The sequence below is a fragment of the Centroberyx affinis genome, unplaced genomic scaffold (genome assembly GCF_046629955.1).
Source record: "Centroberyx affinis isolate AG114_WGS23_722 - 3 ecotype Tasmania unplaced genomic scaffold, CSIRO-AGI_Caff_v1 ptg003204l_1, whole genome shotgun sequence".
Taxonomy (NCBI): domain Eukaryota; kingdom Metazoa; phylum Chordata; class Actinopteri; order Beryciformes; family Berycidae; genus Centroberyx; species Centroberyx affinis.
Genome location: NW_027281243.1, coordinates 79,784 through 85,705, shown reverse-complemented (window position 1 = coordinate 85,705; position 5,922 = coordinate 79,784). Strand labels below are relative to the sequence as shown.

At 36.3% G+C, this 5,922-nt stretch overlaps 1 long non-coding RNA gene across 1 annotated transcript; it reads left to right on the top strand.

Moving 5' to 3' along the window:
• Nucleotides 1-521: 521 nt before the first annotated feature.
• LOC139660046 (uncharacterized) lies at nt 522-4,843 on the top strand. Its single transcript, XR_011696546.1, has 4 exons — nt 522-615; nt 3,733-3,800; nt 4,249-4,485; nt 4,622-4,843. It is a non-coding gene; the product is annotated as an uncharacterized lncRNA (long non-coding RNA).
• The last annotated feature ends 1,079 nt before the right edge of the window (nt 4,844-5,922 follow it).

Genomic DNA, 5,922 nt, shown 5'->3' with positions numbered 1-5,922 from the left:
TGTTTATAAATCAATAAATGGGTTAGGTCCTAAATACATGTCTGACATGCTTTTATCATATGAACCCTCAAGAATGCTTAGATCATCTGAAATGAGTTTGTTGACCGTCCCCAGAGTAACAACAAAACATGGGGAGGCAGCAATCTCTTATCACGCTCCCAGATAATATTAGACATGCCCCTACTTTGACCATTTTCAAATCTAGGCTAAAAACTTACATGTTCTCTGTTGCCAATAACTAAGTCACCTTTTGTCTGCATTATTGATCTCCTGCTACTTTGCTATTTTATTTTATTTTATTTATTTTTTATCCTTTGTGGACTGACTCAGGGCTCTTGGTTGAGATTAGATCAATGTTGTTTGTCCACATAGCCCTACATTACGAAATACAATGAGACTGTATGTCCAGCAAAATACTACACACGCATTGAGGAAATAAACCAAAAGGAGACTAATACCCACCCAGAAATCTTGCCTGCCTTGCCCATATAAAGATGGGTGTACTCAACTCTCAACTGTCAGATGCCAAGATTCACATCACCTGTAGATCTAATACTCTTCACTTTGCTGTCTTTGACAACAGCCTTTTAACATTGACTCTCAATCTGTGGAAAGGTAAGAAGTACATATTTCAACATCATTTCACTAATATGAGGAAGACGATGTCCTTGGGATCCATCCCAGTAACGACACTGAATGTATATTGTGATTTGTAGTGTGAATTATAGGAAACCCTTCCTTTTACAGTCCCCTAATTACTAAGTATTTACCCGGTAAATATATGGTAAATTATAGTATATTATTGGGTAATACCACTGTAAATAAGTAGGTAAATACAGAGAAACTACAGCTGAAACACTAAGAAAAACCTCCACTATTACCCATCAACTCAACTAAGTACCATGTAGTTGTGACCGTTTTAGGTTGGTAATAACTCAGATATAATTGTGTACTTCCTAGGAAAGTAGGCAACCAATTCTTAGAAACACCTCCTCTATTACCCATCAATTCAAGTTACAATTGTACTTATCCAAGGTTTATGTTGGTAACAGCCCAAGTTTAATTATGTACTATCTAGAAATTAAGATAGTACTTTCCAATAAATAACTTTTTCTTATATAATTATTGTTCATGGCTACACCCATTTATAAAGGGTTTATTAGATATACCTTAGAAACTATGGAATTGTTTTTATTTAAGTTGAAAATTACATCAATACTTACCTGGTAACAACCTCCGCAGGAACAGTTTTCCTCTAGTGTCATGGTACATCTTCTTAAATACTGGGTACGTTCTTGCAGATGTTTTTACAATTTACTCAGTAAGTAAGCTGAAACTGTACTGTAAAAGGAAGCCTTGTTTGTTTCCATGGTATTACCAGGCTCTTACTATATAATTTGTAATAGATTATTCCCTTTTTCATGCAATCAACACAAACTGGTAGACATTACAATTTACGGAGTAAGTAAACTGAAACTGTACTGTAAAAGAAAGCAATGTTTAATCCCACAGTATTACAAAGTCCTTACCACATCCTTTCATCAAAATGGATGGTTTCCTTTCCCATGCAATATAGACAAACTTGTACCATATGTTCCATAGTGTTACTAACTAAAACATGACATTTTATTGAATAAGTACGCCGAAACAGGAGAACTGCAGGAGAAATTGAGTACTCCAATTTGACAATAAATTAAATAAGTAAAGCTCTCTGAATTAATAAATGGCGGTGCCTCCACTTAGTAGTGTTTAAAGAATTTAAACAATATCTACTAAGAATTTCAATTACTACAATTAACCTGAACTCAATGTCCCCCTTTGAAATATGTGACTGTATAAAATTACCACAACTCAACACCAGATACTTTAAATGCAAACCAATTGCCTTTAGTTATGCAACTAGCAAGATGTGAAATATAAAAACAGAATATAAAAAACAACAACTTCCAATTATCAAAGCAAATACCCAGATATTCCAATGTCAATCTTTTACATTCTACAGAGGCAAAGTGTGTACCTTAAAATTAACTGACCAATCTTACTTTCTTTAGCTTATTCTCAAATGAAATACAGCAATTGTGGATACACACACACACACTCAACAACAGTCTTTGGAATAATAGTAGGCCTACTAAAATAAATAAAAATATCCAAATTAAATAATCGTTGCAGGTCTGAGTCATTGCTGGGGTGCGTAGAGGCCTTTAAGGTGAAGATGATATTGCGTTCACTTCACTTGCTCCGAGCAAGGCAAAAACAAAAATAACGCAGTGCAAGTGCACAGACCTCACGACTTGATGACAGAGTTTGTGATGGTAGACCTGCTGAGGGCGATGTAGGAAAATGGCGAGTGAGGCCGGCTGCAAGCGGATCCAAACGGGCAAACGTTGTATTCCTGAAGCGAAGCATGTGGAAATAGCTGTAACAGTTGTGTTGTCCTCCTGGCCCACAGAGGATTTCCTGCTCCTTTCTCTCCCTATGCGGTACAACAGTCCAGTTCCTATATGCAGAAAATCCAACTAAAAATCAAGTACATAACACAAGGATGTATCATAATCTATTATTAGCAAACATACTTATAATGCGTTATAATCTGCTTATAGCACTGTATAATTATAGTTATAAGCACTCATATATAAATGTGTTATGATTATTGTTATAAAGAATTATGAATATTTGAATATATGAACAAGCTATCAGATAGCCTGTAAGCTAATAATAGATTATGATACATCCTTGTGTTATGTCATGGAAACAAACAAGGCTTCCTTTTACAGTACAGTTTCAGTTTACTTACTGAGTAAATTGTCATGTTTTACTTAGTAACGTTGCGGAATATATATGGTACAAGTTTGTGTTGATTGCATGAAAAAGGGAATAATCTATTACAAATTATATGGTAAGAGCCTGGTAATACCATGGAAACAAACAAGGCTTCCGTTTACAGTACAGTTTCAGCATTCTTACTGAGTAAATTGTAAAAACATCTGCAAGAACGTACCCAGTATTTAAGATGTACCATGACACTAGAGGAAAACTGTTCCTGCGGAGGTTGTTACCAGGTAAGTATTGATGTAATTTTCAACTTAAATAAAAACAATTCCATAGTTTCTAAGGTATATCTAATAAACCCTTTATAAATGGGTGTAGCCATGAACAATAATTATATAAGAAAAGGTAATTTATTGGAAAGTACTATCTTAATTTCTAGGTAGTACGTAATTAAACTTGGGCTGTTACCAACATAAACCTTGGATAACTACAATTGTAACTTGAATTGATGGGTAATAGAGGAGGTGTTTCTAAGAATTGGTTGCCTACTTTCCTAGGAAGTACACAATTATATCTGAGTTATTACCAACCTAAAACGGTCACAACTACACGGTACTTAGTTGAGTTGATGGGTAATAGTGGAGGTTTTTCTTAGTATTTCAGCTGTAGTTTCTCTGTATTTACTTACAGTGGTATTACCCAATAATATACTATAATTTACCATATATTTACCGGGTAAATACTTAGTAATTAGGGGACTGTAAAAGGAAGGGTTACCGAATTATATTGTTGGATGTTTAAATGAAATTAAAAAAACAAAAAACTTCACAAATGTTCCTGAACCAAAATTTGTTAATTCAATTTAATGGATTTTTTGGCATATTGTTATAGTCAAGTAAGTTTATCTGAGACTGGAATTGGGTTGAAATGTGTCTGATTTTGTTTGGTTCTTCTTTTCAGAATGAAGTGTGCCATGGCCTTCGCTGTGTTGATGCTGGCCGTCCTCATGGTTGATCCTGGGGAATGTGGTAAATACAGTAAATTTCAGTTTTGGAACATGTATGACTATGTAAAATGCATGAAGCTATATAAAGTTATTAAGTGGATTACATATAAAGTAAGGTGTGAATTCTATATTGTGCAATAATCTAGCTTTTGTTTACTTGCATCTACTAGTCTAAATATTTTATCCAATGTTTAATTTAGTCCTGGCAGCAGACTGATTTTGTTATAAAGTGCTGTATTGCATGTCAAACACACTCTTTAACAACACATGCTAAATATAAAGAGAGCTTCATTAAGATATATATATATATATATAAATTTGACTATATATATATACATAATTATTTCAATTATTTCAAACACATAATTCAAATTACAAAATGGAGCAGTCAGAACAATGTTATAATACTGATTTAATGTGATGTCATGTGTTCATAAACATTTTTATCTTTGTTTGCCCACCCGGTCCAGTGGTTTGCCCACCCGGTCCAGTGGTTTGCCCACCCCGCCCCATGATTTGCCCACCCGGTCCAGTGGTTTGCCCACCCGGTCCAGTGGCTCGCCCACCCCGCCCCATCATTTGCCCACCCGGTCCAGTGGCTCGCCCACCCCGCCCCGTGATTTGCCCACCCGGTCCAGTGGCTCGCCCACCCCGCCCATCATTTGCCCATTTTGACTACTCCATCCCTGACAACCTGGCAATGGAAGGTAAAGACTTCTAACTAGTAAACACTGTTCATATCTGCTGCTAAACTGCTAAAAAGTTTCAAGATGTAAAATACTTAAATATTATAAATGTTATGCCAAACAAAACCTGAAACTGATTCCCTTCTTCCTCCACCAGTCCTGGCGCTCCACCAGTCCTGATGCTGTGCTTTTGGAAAAACACAATTGGCTCTTACTACTAAAGCTTCTTGCTCTGCAATGCGAGTAACAAATTGACTAACTACCATACTAGAAGTCTCATGACTCCATGACTCACTTGAGATGAAGTGATGTTTTTCATGTCAATCAACATATGCCCTGCACTGCCCTGATGAATAAATCTGCATTATGAAAAGTCAAAGCAACTCTCCTTTGTGTTATTATTAAAGTGAATAAGTTACTGTAATTTGATCTCAAGACGATGATGAACATTAATATTAAATTTGTCTTCAGAAAATGCTCTGTTAGAGAGGTAGATGTAAAAAGAAAAAGGTGTACCGTTCTTGTCAACAGTTAATGAAATGATCACACTTCAGTGTGTCTGTGTGTGTGTGTGTGTGCATGTTAACAGAGCAGCCTTGAGGAGTGATTTAAAGCTGCTAAGAATTGTGTTTGATGCCTCTGTCAACAGAGATGTTATATGAATCATCACTGTGTGTGTGTGTGTGTGTATGCCTTCCATCCATCTCTCTACTTTTTCTAAACATTTGTCAGAATCAATCTGTTGATTGTCTTATAGTTCTCTCACACACACACAACTAGAGGTAGATGACCAACTGCATGTTTTCTTTTTATTTGTGTCTATAAGTCAAGAGCACATGTAGCATGAGCGGCACATGTCACGGTACTATAGCAGCTCACCTTACCAAGTGCATTCACCTCACAATCTCTGAACCATAAGAAAACCAAAATGAAGGTGAAAGCTTTTAAAGAGACGCATGTTAGCTGCAGGTTGTTTGGATGACAACACTGTCAAGGGTAAACGTTGTGATAAGTGATTAGTGATAAACACTCCACATTCACCCAATTACAATTACAATTACAATTACAATTTCACATTTGGCAGACGCTTTTATCCAAAGCGACTTACACATGAGATTTGCATACAACACAAGCAAGTTTCTAGATAGGAGAGAACAACGAGAGTAAGTGCTATAGAACTAAGTTCTGGTCCAACAGGACAAAGGTGCTACGAGACAGTGCAACAAGTTAAGTTCTGGTCCAAACAGGACATAGGTGCTACGAGGGAGTGCTACAAGGTAGTGCTATGAGGTAATGCGTAGAGTGCATCAAATTTTTTTTTTTTTTTTTTTTTTTTTATGAAAGGAGGTATTCGCTAAAGAGCTGGGTCTTTAGCCTTTTCTTAAGGATAGAGAGGGATTCTGCGGATCGAATGGAGTTTGGCAATCGTTCCACCACCGGGGAACCACAGAAGAGAAG